Genomic DNA, 17,096 nt, shown 5'->3' with positions numbered 1-17,096 from the left:
AAACAAAAAAACCACTAAGCTCAAGAATAGAAAGCCATCTGCTCAGTTAGGGTCTTGACAAGTTTACCTTGTCTTTAAAAAGTTTATATTCTTTTTTTTAAAAAGAAGTTAATTTTTCGAGGAAAGTCTTCATCATGCTCTCAAAAACAATCAGTCATCAATCAAACAAATTCTAGAATGCAGAATGACACTACATCAAAAACTAATGATGGGGGCACCTGGGTGGCTCAGTGGGTTAAGCCGCTGCCTTCGGCTCAGGTCATGATCTCGCGTCCCGGGATCGAGTCCCGCATCGGGCTCTCTGCTCGGCAGGGAGCCTGCTTCCTCCTCTCTCTCTCTCTGCCTGCCTCTCTGCCTACTTGTGATCTCTCTCTGTCAAATAAATAAATACAATCTTTAAAAAAAAAAAAAAAAAACTAATGATGTACAGTATGGTGACATAACACAATAAAAAAATAAATTAATAAAAATAGAATGCAGAATGGCAGCATAAGATAAAGTCTCTGGCTGGACTTCTTATTCCTCATTTCTGTTCAAATACCTATTAAAAGAGGTGTATGGGAAAATATCTACATTAACAGAAAAAACTGTGAAGGACAACTAATGACTTCCAATGGCAATTAAGCAAGGATGGATTAAGAAACTCAGCTACTCTTTTCATTCAAACTATTGAGCAAAATCAGCAAGCACAGTGAAAGAGTGAGAGGGGAGTCTGAGCTCTGCCCCTCTCACAGCTCCCAGGAAAGGACAAAAATTCCATACTCAGCCAGGTGGTTGTTAAATGAAAGTCATCCTAATAATATTGTTAAAATGTTCTTAATATCCAAAGCAATGTACAGATTCAATGCAATCCCTATAAAAGTACCACTTGAGTTCTTCATAGACCTAGAACAAATAACCCTAAAATTTGTATGAAACCACAAAAGACTATGAATAGCCAAAACAATCTTTTTTTTAAATATTTTATTTATTTATTTGACAGAGACAGAGATCACAAGTAGACAGAGAGGCAAGCAGAGAGGGAAGGGGAAGCAGACTCCCGCTGAGCAGAGAGCCCGATGCGGGACTCGATCCCAGGACCCTGAGACCATGACCTGAGCCAAAGGCAGAGGCTTAACCCGCTGAGTCACCTAGGCTCCCCTAACCAAAACAATCTTAAGGAAGAACAAAGCAGGAGGTATATCACAACCCTAGACTTCAAGAGATATACAATGATATGGTAATCAAAACAGTGTGGCAGTGGCACACACAAAAAGAAGACAAATAGATAAATGGAACAGAATAGAAAATCCAGAAATAAACCCACAGCTATGTGCTCAATTAATCTATGACAAAGGAGGCAAGAACAAGCAATGGCAAAAGAGTCTCTTCAATGAATCATGCTGAAAAAATGGAAAAGCTACATACAAAAGAATAAAACTGGACCACTCTCTAACACCATATACAAAAATAAACTTAAAATGGATTAAAAACCTAAATGTGAGATATGAAACCACAAAACCAAAAAACTCTTGGAAGAAAACATAGGCAGTAATAACTTGGACATAAGCCTTGGCAACATTTTTTTCTAGATTATTTCCCTTGCCTAAGAAGACCTAACAAAAAAATAAACCATTGGGACTACAAAATAAAAAGCTTCTGCACAGGAAAGGAAACTATCAGCAAAAGTAAAAGGCAACCGACTGAAAGGAAGAAAATCCTTGCAGATCTTATGATCCAGGTGACATGAACTTAGAAAGGTAATGTTGTAACCATACAAAGGCTAAATTTTAAGTTGTTGTTGATAAAGAGATCAAAAGCTTGATGAGCTTATGGACCTGATCCTGAAGAGAATTACCAACCCACCTTAAGTACAAATGACTATAGAACAGGAAATTTTCTTTCACTACTTTTGAATCCTCCCTTTTCTTAGGATAGTGCATTGCACATTCATATTTATGTTTCCATAAACACTGCCCAGCACTTGTTGAAAATATACAATTTAAACATCTATTTGTTTGATAAGAGTACCAGTTTTTTAACCAAGAAAAAAACAAGTTGCTTTGGTGAATGTGTATTGGTAATGTACTAAATTCTTAAAGAAAAAAATATATAGATGCAAAACTAAATTTTGTTTCATTTCTCAATAATCACATGGAAAACAGAGAGAATAGTTGGAAGTCTTATTTAGAATGCTTGAACACTGAAAGTCTTGTGCTACAATACAATATAAGAGCTGTGAAAGCAAGGACCTTGTCAGTCTTATTCTCCATTTTACCCCTGGCCCCTAGAAAGGGTATAGCACATAAGTAGGATCCAATAAATAAAGTTGAATGAATGAATTAAAGAATAAATTAAAGTTAACAGGCCCAGTCAAAAACTCTGAATTAGGAATGTTTTGAAAATTCTACTAAAAATTACTTTTTTATGTATGCTAAAGGGTCATGGATTTATTATCTTCCTAAACAGTAACAAGAGGCCTGATCTTAATACCAGATTACTTATTTTCTTAACAATTGTCATTATAAACTATTTAAGTTTGGTTGTTCCTAATTATTGGATTATTTTTGGTAAATACTGGTAACCGCCTATATTTAAAGACAGGTGAGTAATTACTCTTTATAGAGTTGCTACCGTGGAGTAACTTATAATGAAAATAAATGTAACATGGAATCCCACCACTCTCACACCACAGTCATACAGTCCATTTTATATGCTTCAATGTAGTTCTTCTATGAGAAGATCATTTGAGGCAAATATTACAATATTAAAAAAGAAATATACAGCTAGTCTTTTGAGTCAGGCACCAAAAAATTTATGGCAATCTCCTAGACACAGGATTGGATCCAGAATTCTAGCCATGCAGAGCCATTCTGAAAACTTGAGGCACTGCATTTACTAGATCCTTATATAATGTTTAAGTATAGATATAAAAACTCGTGCTACCCAATTTACATGTTTGATTTTTTGTTGGTGAAATGAATAGTGTTCATCTAATAAAATATATTGCTTTATTTGAGAGAGAGACCAGAATAGATGAAGCAGCTTTAGTCATGGTCTATGTAATACTGGTTTTTTTTTCTTTTCTTTTTTTTTTTTTTTTAAGATTTTATTTATTTATTTGACAGAGAGATCACAAGTAGGTAGACAGGCAGGCAGAGAGAGACAGGGAAGCAGGCTCCCTGCTGAGCAGAGCGCCTGATGTGGGGCTTAATCCCAGGATGCTGAGATCATGATCTGAGCTGAAGGCAGAGGCTTAATAACCCACTGAGCCACTCTGGTGCCCACTGTTTCTGTTTTTGTTTTTTTCTACATGTTAACCAACCACACCCAAAGGGAATATTCTTATTGGAATACTTCAAACATTAACTGCCCATCCCCACCCCCCACCAGAGTCTTGCTGGGCCTGCTGGTCTGTGGTAAACTGAGGACACCAGTCTCTCTCCTGCAGATGTGGTTTGATAAAGTTGTCAAGAATAAGGTTTGTTTCAAGAGATAGCAGGTGAAATTTAGAAGAAGACAAGAGGGTAAACTGATTATTATGCTTGGAAATGTTTGTAATTCAGGATAAAATAAGTATATTTTATATTATATATAAATATAATAAATATATATATTATATATAAGTATAGTTTATAAAATAAGAATAATACACCTAACTACAGGATGATAGTTCGTGTCACCAACAGATATATCATTTGTCAGATTGCTTATGCCCACAGAGGGAATAAATGATAGCTTGTGTAGCTCATGCTCATGAAGCCCCAAAGTGTAATATGAAGGTTGGCCTGGCAAATTATACTGCATTGTATTGTACTGATCTGTTGCTGGCCTGCAGGCTTCTCAGTAGGTTTGGCATGGACAAGATTATGAAGACCAAGTCCAAGTGACTGGAGATGAATACCGTGCAGAAAACACTGATTGTCGACCTGGTGCCTTCACCTGCTATTTGGATGCTGGGTTTGACAGAACTACTAATGGAAATAAATTTTTTGGGTCTCTCAAAGGAGCTATTGGATGGAGGCTTGTCTCTCCCTCACAATACCAAACAATTCCCTGGTTATGATTCAGAAAACAAGGAATTCCATACAGAACCACATCATGGGTCAGAAAGTTGATTATATGTATTACCTAATTGAAGAAGATGAGGATGTTTATAAGAAACAATTCTCTCAAATAAAACTCCAGATATGTAGGAGGAAATGTATAAGAAAGCTCATACTGCTATACTGAAGAACCCAGTCTATGAAAAGAAGCCTAAGAAAGAAGTTAAAAAGAAGAGGTGGAACCATGCCAACATGTCTCTTGCCCAGAAGAAAGATAAAATAGCATAGAAGAAGGCAAGCTTCCTTGAACTCAGAAGCATCCTACTGAGAAGTAATAAACCAAACCACAATTTTCTATGGTGATTTTTCAGATAAAAACAATAGTAACAATTTACTCAGCAAAAAGTGGGGAAAGAAAAAACAAGAAAAAAAAAGAATATATTAAACATTAACTGGTCAACAGTGTGTAAAACAAAACAAAAACAATCTATATATTATATACTGGAGTATTCAAAAATATTATAGACCATAAAATACTGTGGAAATGCATTTAAAAATTTTATCTTTAAATATACAAACTTAGTTAGGTTCTCATATTTTAATGTCCTTGTTCAAACTGTCTTACTTTCCTCTTCTCCCCACTATCTCTGTCATCAACAAATTGATCTTCTTACATGGAGCCTTCCTGGATTACCCTTGTCAGAACTAATTGTTCCTTTCTGAACTTTATACTTGTTATTGCTTTATTCTAATTTTGTATTATAGTAAATTATTTTCCTGATTATTAAGTGAGGCAGGGAGTGTACCTTCACTAAATTGAAAAATGATTGCTTAGTAACTCTTATCTAAAAGGTAATTTTCTAGATTTAAACAATTTTAAGTGGGGCAAACAATTCTAAGTGGTGACCAGGGAAGTTAGGCAGTGATAATTCAGCTAGGCCTTGAGATCCACGTTGAACCTTTTCAAGAAGATGTTAATGAACTTGGAAAAAGAAAAGATATAATTAAAACAATGGATGGCATTAAAGGGTGAGATAGATTAGAAATGCAAATGCCTGAGCATGTTTCTGTGTGTAAAATACTTCATGATAAAAAAAAAAGGAAGAAGAAGAGAGAGGAAGAAATAAGCACACATGGGAGAATAATTCGATCATGGGATAAAGATCACAAAAAAAGGGATCAGGTTTGGAATAAAGTGGTTTGGGTGCTTCCTCATTGAATGAGGAAGGGCCCAGCCCTTGCTTTTCAATGCTCAGCAAGTACTTATTGAAGGAACACAGAAAGAGCTTCCTTTGATAAGGAGGGTCCAGTCAGAATCAGAGTGAAAATCCATAATATCAAAAATGCTACTAAAAATTCAAATTTAGTGAACAATAGATGAGTGATTTGACAACTGAATTCTTTGCCATTCCCTTTTCTTTAAATGTTTACGTCTTTAATTTCTCCTCTATCCAATCTAGATTTCAGGGTCAACCACTTCAACAAATCTCTTAAAATATCTTCAACTCCCCGTCTTTTGCCCTTTCCCACATGTCATATTGAACTTTGACCCCAGATCAACTTGACTTTCAACTACTCTACCCTACTCCTCAAGTATCCCCAAGATACTAAAAACCACTAGTAAAAGTTATAATCACAATATAATGCTATTTCAGTCACTACAGATTAACTCATGGTCCTCAATATTAAATAAATAAATATGATAGAATACTGTATTTCTTTTCCCTCTCCAAAACCATTATATTAAGATTTTTATACTATTTTCAAACCTCTTTTCCCACACATAGTCTCAGTAGACATCACATCCAACTCTACAAAGAAAATGGAGGTCATTAGATAGATGCACCTTTGACTTTCCTTTTAATTTTTAAATTGGGGGTGGGAGGAAGTAGCAATGATGAGGAAGAGAAGACACATGTCCACTTCTAGGCAGTCTGACTTCAGGCTCAAAGCTATGTGTCACCTCTAATGTTCCTCAGAGTGGACCTTACTGGCATTTTGGATGAGACCATTGCTCAGGAGCATCGCTTAAGATATATTCAAAGTCTCTGTTTATCCTTATTAATAATTATTTTTGTAGTCTTTTTCTTTTTCACTTTATTGTATATTGTTTCATTAGGTCTGTTCACTATTCTCCCATATTTGTTTTTTTTTTAAGATTTTATTTATTTGACAGACAGAGATTACAAGTAGAGAGGCAGGCAGAGAGAGAAAGGGAAGCAGGCTCTCCACTGAGCAGAGAGCCTGATGTGGGGCTCAATCCCAGGTCCCTGAGATCATGACTTGAGCTGAAGGCAGAGGCTTTAACCCACTGAGCCACGAGGCACCCCCCATATTTCAATTTTTTATTGTTTTTGTTTCTCTTTATATTGCTTTTGTCTTTATAATGCCTTTATATTTTGCTTTCCTTTATTACTTGAGTCCTGCTACTTCATTTAGTATCTTTTAGTCTTTTAGTATCTTTTTAAGCCTTTGTAACTTTGTGGATCCAGAGAGGGGGAGAGAAAAAGAACAAGAGGGAAAGAAAGGTCTCTGAAAGAATAGAAAGCTGTTTGAATTCTTCTTCTGTTTCCTTGGTTAATTCCTCTTGTGGGGTATTTTCTTCATTTACTTTTCACTTTATTCTTTCCCTTTTTTAAGCCTTTGTGATAGATCCCATGTTGGTTCATTTTTTAAGTTATTCATTATTCATGTATTGGGTGACTACTTACCAAACCAGAAGTGGGAAACTAAAGGCAGGAACAGAAGGGAGGGCAGTGCGGAAGGAAGTAACGTCAAACACGTTTGCTTGGCTTACTCACCTCCAAAACATTTTTCCAACTCTGTCACTTTATTTTTCTTGGTGTTAAATAAAAACTAAAATAGAGACCACAACTTGAAGGTACCCCTAGACCAAACACTAGACCAAACACTCCCAGTCACATAACCAAAATGTCAAATTGTATTGATTTCCTTGAAATGCTGACTCTGACCTAAAACAAAGCTTAAGCCTTCTACATGTCAGTGTGACCTTAGAGCTTCCTAGATCATCAGCCACAAACCAGTAAGCTCATGCAGGATAGGAAAGGAAAGTAAGTTTCCAGTAACAAATTACTGAAAATAAAAATGTGCTTACTCATTCTTGCTTTATAAACTGAGCTGTACTACTACCAACTTTAGGTTCTGAAGTCTCCCTGTTCAACAACAGTTTCTCATGCAATAAAATATTCATATCAAGTAATGTTTTCTGAATTTTCTTTTGTCATTGGTGACACTGAAAAATATTTCCCTTTCCTTTTCAACATTCAGGAGATATTAGTGGCCTGCTCTTAGCCTCAAGTGACCACTGTTTCTCTCCTTCTTCCACTCTTTTGCCACCTTGACAATCACATTCACAGTGCACTTTTGGAAAAATCCGTTCTTTGTGAGCTTTGAAGGATGTAGGCTATCAGTAACCCACTTCATTTCAGATTTCTGAACATTTGGTGGTATTATCCTTCAAAATGTAGGGTTGAGGATTGTCATCAATCTCCTTATTTCATTGATAATTGAGTTTTCATTCATTTTTTTCTTTATTGTTTGGAGAAAGTTTTTCAAAAAAGGAAAAAAAAAAAAAAACTGTTGCTACACTATCTTCATCTAAAAGGTCTTTGAAATAGTTTGCCATTAGGAAGTTCAAAACCACTCTACTCCAGAAAATCAAATTCAACATCGCTATCTCCTCACAGTGTTACAGTAAATGTGTTACAGTCAACCTCAACAGAACAGAATACTCCATAAAACCTTATGAAACGAGAGGCAAGCAGCACTATTCTACACCCCGTATTTGAACCCTTCCATGAAGCTTATTTTAAGCCTTGTCTCTACCACCATATTCTGACTAGTTTAAGTCTTCTCATTTACAAAATGGGAATCATGATGCCTACCACATACTCTGACTGCAAGGAATAAATAACATGTAAGTAAGTTTTAAACTATAAAGCGTGTACCTAGTTAACTACCATGAAGACCATGGGAAGCCCACTTTCAGCCCAGGAATTTGGGAAGAGAGTGCCTGCTATCTACGTTATTATTGTTTTTCTCATTAACTTCAATTTTTTTAGATAATTTCACCTGTTTTGTAAGCATTTTGCTTTAGTATTCCTATTTGTAAAATAACTATTATTACATATTTCAAGATTTCCAATTTGTTTTTATTCCACAAATGGTTTCCTATAATTGGAGTTTAAAAAAAAAAAAAAATCTGTTTTCTTAGCTTGGTCTTTTGTGCATTCAGTACTTTTTTCCTCCCCTCTACCAAAATTTAGATGGCTGGCCTCAATCAATCCAAAAGATTTCCACTGAAAATAGCTGAGCACATTTCTGTGTAACAAAAATGTTACATACTATTTGTTAAGGTTTTATGCTTAATGGATTGTATTCAACCGGTTGTGTTAATATTTCAGCCTTATTTCCTCTCTACAAAAAACGGCACCATGTCGAGATTTCTGAACTTTGTTTTTAGGATGAAGGCAAAGCAGTAAAGATTTGAAAGAATACTGAAACTATGTACAAATACTTGGAAAGCTTCCTATCAAAGAAAATGTTTCATATTTGTGCATTACAGTAGAAAATATAACACTTACAGATACAGAAGTCATCCAGCTTTAGGTTGATATATTCATCCAGTCCTCAGAACTGGGTTTAATATACTTTTTCCAGCCTGTGTCATTCTATTTTCCCAAAGGATGCTTCTATTGTATTCAGATTGATAGGCTCACTTTCCCAGAGAAGATATGTACTACCTTCATGTTCTCAGTGCCCAGAGAGTATCTTAAGTACTCTCCCCACTTAACTATGTCATACATACTCTCTAAGACTGAGTATGAAAACCACCCTCTCCATGAACACTTCATTACACTAGTCTTGATGAACACTACCCTTTCACAGAATCAATTTATTTTCTATTAATTCAGTCTTAGAACATCTTCAATAGTGAATTCCTCCTCCTAGATTCCAATATCTGAAGACAGAGTGTACTTGGCATCTAATAAACAATTGTTGAATAAATTAATGAATTGCTGATTTTTATATCAGAAATTAATATTTCTTACACCTATTTAGAGTTAATATATAGCAATGAGGGGGTGTTAAAAAGCCAAATAGCACTATCTTATCAGGATTTGAATAATTAGGTCAATACTAATGATAATATTGCTCTTCTAAGTACAGCTTTTAAGTGGTCAATTTCTAAAAGACTCTACCTGGAAGTTATATAATGGGTTATCTGTCCTATGTCTGATCTCCTTCAACAGACCTACATTTAGTCCTCATTACAGTGTATGTATTAGATTTTCTATGCAAGGGTAGCACACTTAGAACCAATAAATGTTAAAATATGAAGGGGTTTTCCAAAGTGTTATTCAACTTTGCTAATTTTAAAATAAGAAAATAAAAGTCTAGGGAGATAAGGTAGTTTTCTCTAATTACATAGATGTACAATGGTTAAATTAGGCTTTTTAAAAAAGATTTTATTTATTTGAGAGAGAAGAGAGAGAAGGAACAGCAGGAGGGGCAGAGAGAGAAGCAGACTCTGTTGAGCAGGGAACCCAACACGGGGTATGATCCCAGGACTCCAGGACCATGACTTGAGCTGAAGGCAGACACTTAACCAACTAAGCCACCCAGGAACCCCTGGGTGTTTTGATTCTGAAACTAGTTATCTGTAGAATATTTTCTGGACCAACTTGGGTGATTTTATGTAGTCTATTTTAATTCTCTCTAACCAATGTACAATTTCTCATTAAAGCACACTTTTATAGCAGACATCTACAAAAGAAAAAAAGAAAGATGCTGTTCAAAACACTGGGTGTTTGAACAAAAGCTGGACATAACGGCAACCGGGAAATCATCTCTGAATCAGACCTTGAGTCTCTTACTGCTCTTCTGTGTTCACCCCACCACGATCCCAGTCGCAATCAACAGAATCAAACCTGCATTGATGGGCTTTTCTAATTTGGGACTTATATTTTCAGTAGCTCATTTTTTTTCAAAGGCCCAATCTTAACAGCAAATGTCTAAATATTGTTGTCTTAATTATAGTATCTGACTTAGGGAGAAAGTTTAATGATATTAGAAATCAAGTCCTTAGGTAGATTGTGTCAACTAGTAAAAAGTTATCACTGATCAATCAAACATGTCAAATAAAAATTTAATGATTACATAAACTGCAAATATTTTTGGCTTGATGTTTGCTTCTCTTTACCTCTGGGGGGAAAAACATAAAAATATTAAATATGAGTAAAAATCCCATAAAAGGGGTATCTCCTGATTTACCCACACAAATAAGATGTCCAGGTATGCTGTGATCTCAGTGACTTAGCCTGAGACTTAAATTCCTCCTCTATAACTTAGGATATACAAGGAGCAAACTTCAAAGTTACCTTCCAACTCTAAAATTAAAAACTTTTCTTTTTCTACAAGAAAATGCTCATGTCACTAAAAGTTTGTTCTGGGGGAAATAATGTTAAACTGGCTTTTGGGGGAGGAGGGGGCAAATAAAACGCCTGGTATCTAGTGTTTGCTGATTATCATGGTACAAATACTCCCACAATGACCAATTTCAAGCGACCAATGTGAAATCAGTAGATGTAGAGTTAGGAGATGGACACAATCTATCCTCCTGCAGTACAAGCCAATTCCAACACAGTGCTGGCTGAAACTCATTAATAATTATAGTTTTTTTCTGAAAAAAACATATTTTCACACTTTAGGTGTTTCTAACATCATGTTCTGTAGGAATATGCACATAGATTCCTTCATTTGGCATGTGTTATTAACAACATTGATTTTCTCAAAGGTTGACCTAAATTTGCACATCTCATCAATGAGTATTTGCTGATCACCTAACATTACGGGCAGTGTGCAAGGCAATACAAGTTAGCAATAAACAAAACAGACAAGAATCCCTGCCCTAGTGGAACTTGAGGTTTATCTCCAAATCACTTAAAGATGCTATGGCAAAACAGAAGACACTGTGTCACTTAGAAATCTCTTAGTTGTGAAACATAAACCAAAATAAAATTTATCTTTTTGTAAGTGAACTTATTAGTTCTTACAAAAGCAAAATCTGGAACTATACCTGAGGTGAGTCTTCATCCAGTGGCTCAGATTAGTCACCAAGGATGCAGTTGTGTTTGTCTCATCAAGCTGTTTTTTTCGGCTGTACAAGCTTTGTAGGCCAAAGGTGTCCCTTCCTGGTAGCAAAATGGTCACCGTGTTTCAGCTCACCAACCTCACATCCAAGAGGAGAAAGAAGGTGCCTTTCAGGAGCTCCTGCACGCCAGAGAAAGAGCCTCTATTTTAGCAAAAGCCCCAGAACATACCACCTTACTTTTTATTAGATTATTTTCCCATCTCTAAGAAAATCTCTTTGGCCAAGAGGGTAAGATCTGTTGAGTCACTGAAGCCCATGACATTTCACCCTTGGAGTCAGAGTTGGGTCTCCTGTCAACTCAAATCTCATGCATCAAAAGGAAGAAACAGTTGTTTAAAACAAATGTTATTTTAAAAGAAAAAACTGGGGTGCCTGAGTGGCTCAGGGGGTTAAGCCTCTGCCTTCGGCTCAGGTCATGATCTCAGGGTCCTGGGATAGAGCCCCCTGTCAGGCTCTCTGCTCAGCGGGAAGCCTGCTTCCTCCTCTCTCTCTCTCTCTCTCTCTCTGCCTGCCTCTCTGCCGACTTGCGATCTCTCTCTGTCAAAAAAAAAAAAAAAAATCTTTAACAAATAAATAAATAAAAGAAAAAACCTCACAATAAAAAGACGCTAGACAGTAAAAACAGCAAGTGTCCATTACTGGTACTCTCAGAGCCTAAAGTGTGAATTATCATACTGTCAGAAAAACGAAGAGAGCCTGTATGGTTTCTATGTCTCTGGCCACTTACAAAAAAGGACTGCCTCTGCGCTTATGGTCTAATAAGGAATCTCAGACATGGTCAAACTTAGTACTTTAAAAAGTACTAACTGAAGATTAGGACATTTGCAATTAATTATAATTAACACAGCTACCCCAGTTAGTCCAATGGAAAAACAGGGTAGATACTTAGGGATCAAAGAGTCTCCTTTTCACATTTTATTAAATTTTTTTAACATTTTATTTACTTATTTGACAGAGAGAGTTGGGGAGGGAATAAGCAGGGGGAGCGGCAGGCAGAGGGAGAGGAAGAAGCAGGCTCCCTGTCGAGCAAGAACCTGATGTGGGGCTTGATTTCAGGTCCTTGAAATCATGACCTGAGCCGAAGGCAGATGCTTAACTGACTACGCCACCCAGGCACCTATATATATATATATATATATATATATATATATAAAATTTTATATATTTAAATATATATATATTTAAGATTTTATTTATTTGACACGGGAGATCACAAGTAGGTGGAAAGGCAGACAGAGAGAGAGGGGGAAGCAGACTCCCTGCTGAGCAGAGACTCCCCCCAATGTAGGGCTCGATCCCAGGACCCTGAGATCATGACCTGAGCCGAAGGCAGAGACTTAACCCTCTGAGCCACCCAAGCGCCCCATCCCTTTATTTTATTGATTTTTAACAAGTCACAGAAATTTCTTGGTGATAAGGTTTTTGTCTTTAACAAGAGCCAGCTATCTTAGAGCGAGTCTGAATGTCCCTGATGATAACCACACTACAGAGGTGCCTGTGGTAATTTCTAGAGAAATATGTACACAGGAGGCTGAAACTTGTGTGGTTTGGGGGAAAATAGTTGTCTTTCTGTAACTGCCACGGATTGTGAGAAATTCTCAGTTAATAATGACTATGTAACTGATTTTGAAGCTTTAGGCTTTTTTCTCCAGAAATATCCATACATAACTTTGTCACACGCATATCTTTCATTTCAAATGAGTATCTGCAAAATGCATTTAGGACAAGCTTCAAAAAATACTGAGACATTATTAAAATGTGTTGTTTCTCTTCTTTGGATGTTCATGAAAAGGACTGACCACAGAGGCCTTAAGTTTTAGATATAATTATCATTCTGTCAACCAAATGTGTATCTTTTTCAACTACGATTATCCTCTTTTTACCATGATTAACTTGCAACCCGGCTAGTGACGTCAATACTTTCATCTAGATGTCCCTTCATCTTATTAATCTAAATCCCATCAGAGTCTAGCTGTAACTTAATCCTGTTCCTCCCTGCTAAAGCCTCAAGGGAAATTAAGGGCAGCAATTAACCTAAGGATTTCAATTAAAACTCCTAATGACATACCTTTTTTTTTTTTTTAACTTTTTTTTGTGCAAGGAAATTGCTACCCACTAGCCTTGTTGGGATAGACTTAGCTTGCTGTTTCCATTTGAGTTACAGCTGATGGAAGCAGAAGTATCTCAATTATTTATTGCTGCATATAACAAACTACCTTAAAATTTAGTAGCTTAAAACAATAGCCGTTTTATTCAACACCCTAACTGTGGTCAGGAATTTAGGCAGGCAGTGCTCATGTGAGTGATTCTGCTGCCCAGAGCATTGGCTAAAAACAGGTGGCATGAGTCAGCTGGGGGAGTCTGGAGGGTCCAAGATGGCTTCTCTCACATGGCTGGTACCTTGGTGGGGATACTGAAAGGCTGGACTCAGCAGGGCCCTTCCCTCTTTTAGTGTAAACTCAAAGCCTTTGTGTGTGTCATTCAATCAAGGCGGTTAACACAGCAGCTCAAGGCTCCAGGAGAGGCTGTTCTACCAGAGGCCAACGTAGAACGTAGAAGGCTTCTTCTCACCAACTTTGGAAGCCCTTCTCCCAGGCCACTTCTACTATACTCTATCTATCAAACAGATCAATATGGCAAGGCCATTGTTATTTTTTTTTTTAATTTTTTTTTTTTTTTTGGCAAGGCCATTTTTATAGGGAGTTAAATTAGACTCATCTTTCAGCAGTAGTAGAAAAGAATTTCCAACCCTCTGTATTCTGCCACAGGCAGCGAATTTATAGGTTTCCTAGGGATGCAAAGCCACCTTGAACCCGTAAACTAGAAAAATCACATTCTACTCCCAGTAACCTGAAATCGAGAAATTGGTAAGATGGCCAGTTAGCTATGATGACATGGGGCGCAGGTACAAGTAGAGGCCAGTGTAAAGCCAGCTGAGAAAGGGAAGAGCAGTTAGAGATACACTTTTCAAGGGATTACGTGGCTCCTGAGAGAGAGGGAGAGAGAGAGTTGGAAACAACAGCTTCCAATCCTTATATACCTTTATGATAAAACTTGCTATTTTTGAGGTTACTTGCATGAAACACTGTTTCTGAAACCAAAAATTTGTTGAGCCAGCTACTCACTGCCTGTACACAATGTTTTTTATTAAGTTTTGACTTTAAAAAAATGCTCCACGCTACAGCATATTTTGCAATAACATTTCCTTGTCAAAGTATTTCTCAGGTGGAATGAAAGTCTAAATGAAGTCTTTAGTACTAAAGTACAACCCTACCCATGCAGAAAAATCACATCTCCAGTGTATATATATGTGGATAGAAGTAAAAAAAAAAACTCCGTTTTTTTGAAGGATCCTTCTATATAATACTAATCGCCTAGTTATCTGAATTCAAATTATTGACTCATCGTCTACCTGTTTTATCCTTCTATCCTACAAATTAGGCTATGCTCTAGAAGGCAAAGAATGGGTGGCAGGAGAACAAAGCAGGATAGTTAAACCCCTCATTCACAGAAAATTCAGCCATGATTTGATGAATACAGAATGTATCACAAGTAAACACCTAAATCACAGGGCAGGAGGTCAGAACAAACCTCAAATGCTTAGATGTCATCTCTTACTTAGAAGGACATCATGTTCAGGTAAATAGCAATGCAGCCAAAGTCCTTTCTGGAAGAGAAATCATTACAGCTTTTATGAAGCTTTAATTTTCTTTCTTGTTTATTAGATGCCATTTCAACTTCACAATGAAACAAATGCTTACCTTCCCTACACAACAGCAAATTGAAGGTGAAATTAGAGCATATACATACACATACACACATATATATTTTTTTTTCTCCCCCCCCCCCCCCGCCGTGCTTAGTTTGTCACTTTCTGGGTATTCTCTTTAGTGTATGTGTGTATGTTGAGAGTGTGGCCATTTTGTGCTTAGTGAAGATCCTTTTCTGTGAGCGTAAAGGTGTTTTAAGCAGAGGCAGGCAGCCACAAATGAAGGCTGGCCCTCAGTAGAGGGTGCCAGGCCCTGAAGCAAAAGCAAAGACTGGAGAAATTTGTGGAGATGGGGAGGGTAGGGCTCCCCAAATATTATTTAATAGGTAGTAGATTCTAGACTGGTTATCAAATGAAATTGAAAATGTCTATGGATTTTGCTGTTTCTACAAATAATAGTTTGGCTTTTAGGGCAAAGATACAGTCATCTTCTACCCTATGATTTAACATTTCGTTAAACTGAATGTCACCCTAACATATGTACACAAATTTAATACAAATTCAAACATTTCTAAGTAGATTTTTGGCATGAGCATTGCTGCAGAAATCATTATCTTTCCTCCTCTCTCCCTAGAAATCATAAAAGAAAAACCTCCATTTTGAATAAAACTAGATGCAATCCTTACAGTCTAAAACACATGTACAAAATGTGGAGAGGGAGAAAAAAAAAAAGGGAGCTGAACAGGCAGCAAACTTGAAGAGGGAAAGCATGAGGAATTACAGGTGACCCAGTGGGCAGAGCTCAGGAAACGGCTGAAAGTATACTTTCTGAAAATGATTCCCTCAACTAAAACATAGGACTGTGCTCCTTGTTAGTAACAATTTGTGGAGAAATCAGGGTTGGAGACAGAAGGCTTCTTGAATTGGTTTGTTTCAAAGAGGTGGAGGAAATGAGCTACAAAAGAAGAAATGTAACAACTGGTCAGATACACTTGAAGGAAGCTATTTGTCTCCGCCATAGCAGAGGATAGAATCTTTTATATTAAAAATATGTAAGGTTCCCCTGACTCTTCTCTTACACGGAAAATTTCCCCAAACTGAAACTCATTTAATGATTGGAGGTGGGGACAGAAAACAACAACTAGGAACTGGGAAATCATTGATACAAAATACTGTAAGAAAATTTTTGAAAGAAAGAAAGAAACAGTAAAATTTACAGAGAAAGAACACTGACCAGAAAAATGTGGTGCAGGCAAAAAGAGTGACTGAATACTTTCCTGTAGTTTAAAAAATCTTTTTAAATAAGCTCTATGGAGGGGGATCACAATTCAGAAATTGGGCAACTTGAGAAATGAATGATTAAGTAACAGTAAATAAAATATGAGCTTGAAGAACACAGATTTTTTAAAAAGAAAATGAAATTGGAAGGAGCACTAGGAAGAACAGAAATTAAAGACAGTGCAGCTAATGAATAAAGATGACAGATGAGAAAAGTACATGAAATGAGGACAAAGAAAGAATCTAAAGGATCAGAAGAAAGGATACACAAAGCAGATAAAAGAATTCTAATAAAGAACTGGAACCTCGAAGAAAACAAAACTGAATAAAATAATTAAGTTTTAAGGATTTGTTCTGAAATTAAAAGCAGACACAAAATAACTATGTGAAAAAGTATACTGTGTGTTAGGGAAGATCAAACTGGAATGGCTAACACCAAAATGTATTCTAGGAAAATGACTGTACTTTAAAGAACTGGAGGACAGCAAAGCTAAAATAATAATAATAATAATAATAATAATAATAATAATAATAATAATAAAAAAGAGCTATTTGTAAGGAGGGTAAAAGACTGGCCTCTGCTTTCCCAGACAAAATTCAACTAAAGACAGCAAAGCAACACCTACAAGATACTGAAAAGAAGAAAGCATAAGGCAAATTGTCCTTCAGTGCCAAAATGTTAGCAAAACATCCCTAAATGTAAGACGGCAGTAATGTAGGAAATGTTGTTCTTAGGAATTCTTTAAGAAACTACTGGGAGTGAATCTCAGTGAACCAAGAGATGACAAAGGAAAGTAGGACAAAAGGATTTGTTATCATCACTAAATGTATGTATTGGTGAAAGTAAGACTTAAACAATGTGGTCATAACACAAAACCATAAGCTATTTTGAGACACATTTACAATAAAG

The 17,096-nt window shown here is 36.4% G+C and overlaps 1 pseudogene across 1 annotated transcript; it reads left to right on the top strand.

Moving 5' to 3' along the window:
* Positions 1–3,430: 3,430 nt before the first annotated feature.
* LOC309855389 (large ribosomal subunit protein uL18-like) lies at positions 3,431–4,325 on the top strand (annotated as a pseudogene). Its single transcript has 2 exons — positions 3,431–3,536; positions 3,612–4,325. The product of its transcript is annotated as a large ribosomal subunit protein uL18-like (transcript).
* The last annotated feature ends 12,771 nt before the right edge of the window (positions 4,326–17,096 follow it).

The sequence above is a fragment of the Mustela nivalis genome, assembly GCF_964662115.1.
Source record: "Mustela nivalis genome assembly, chromosome: 20".
NCBI lineage: Eukaryota > Metazoa > Chordata > Mammalia > Carnivora > Mustelidae > Mustela > Mustela nivalis.
This window is presented reverse-complemented; position numbering and strand designations above follow the sequence as displayed.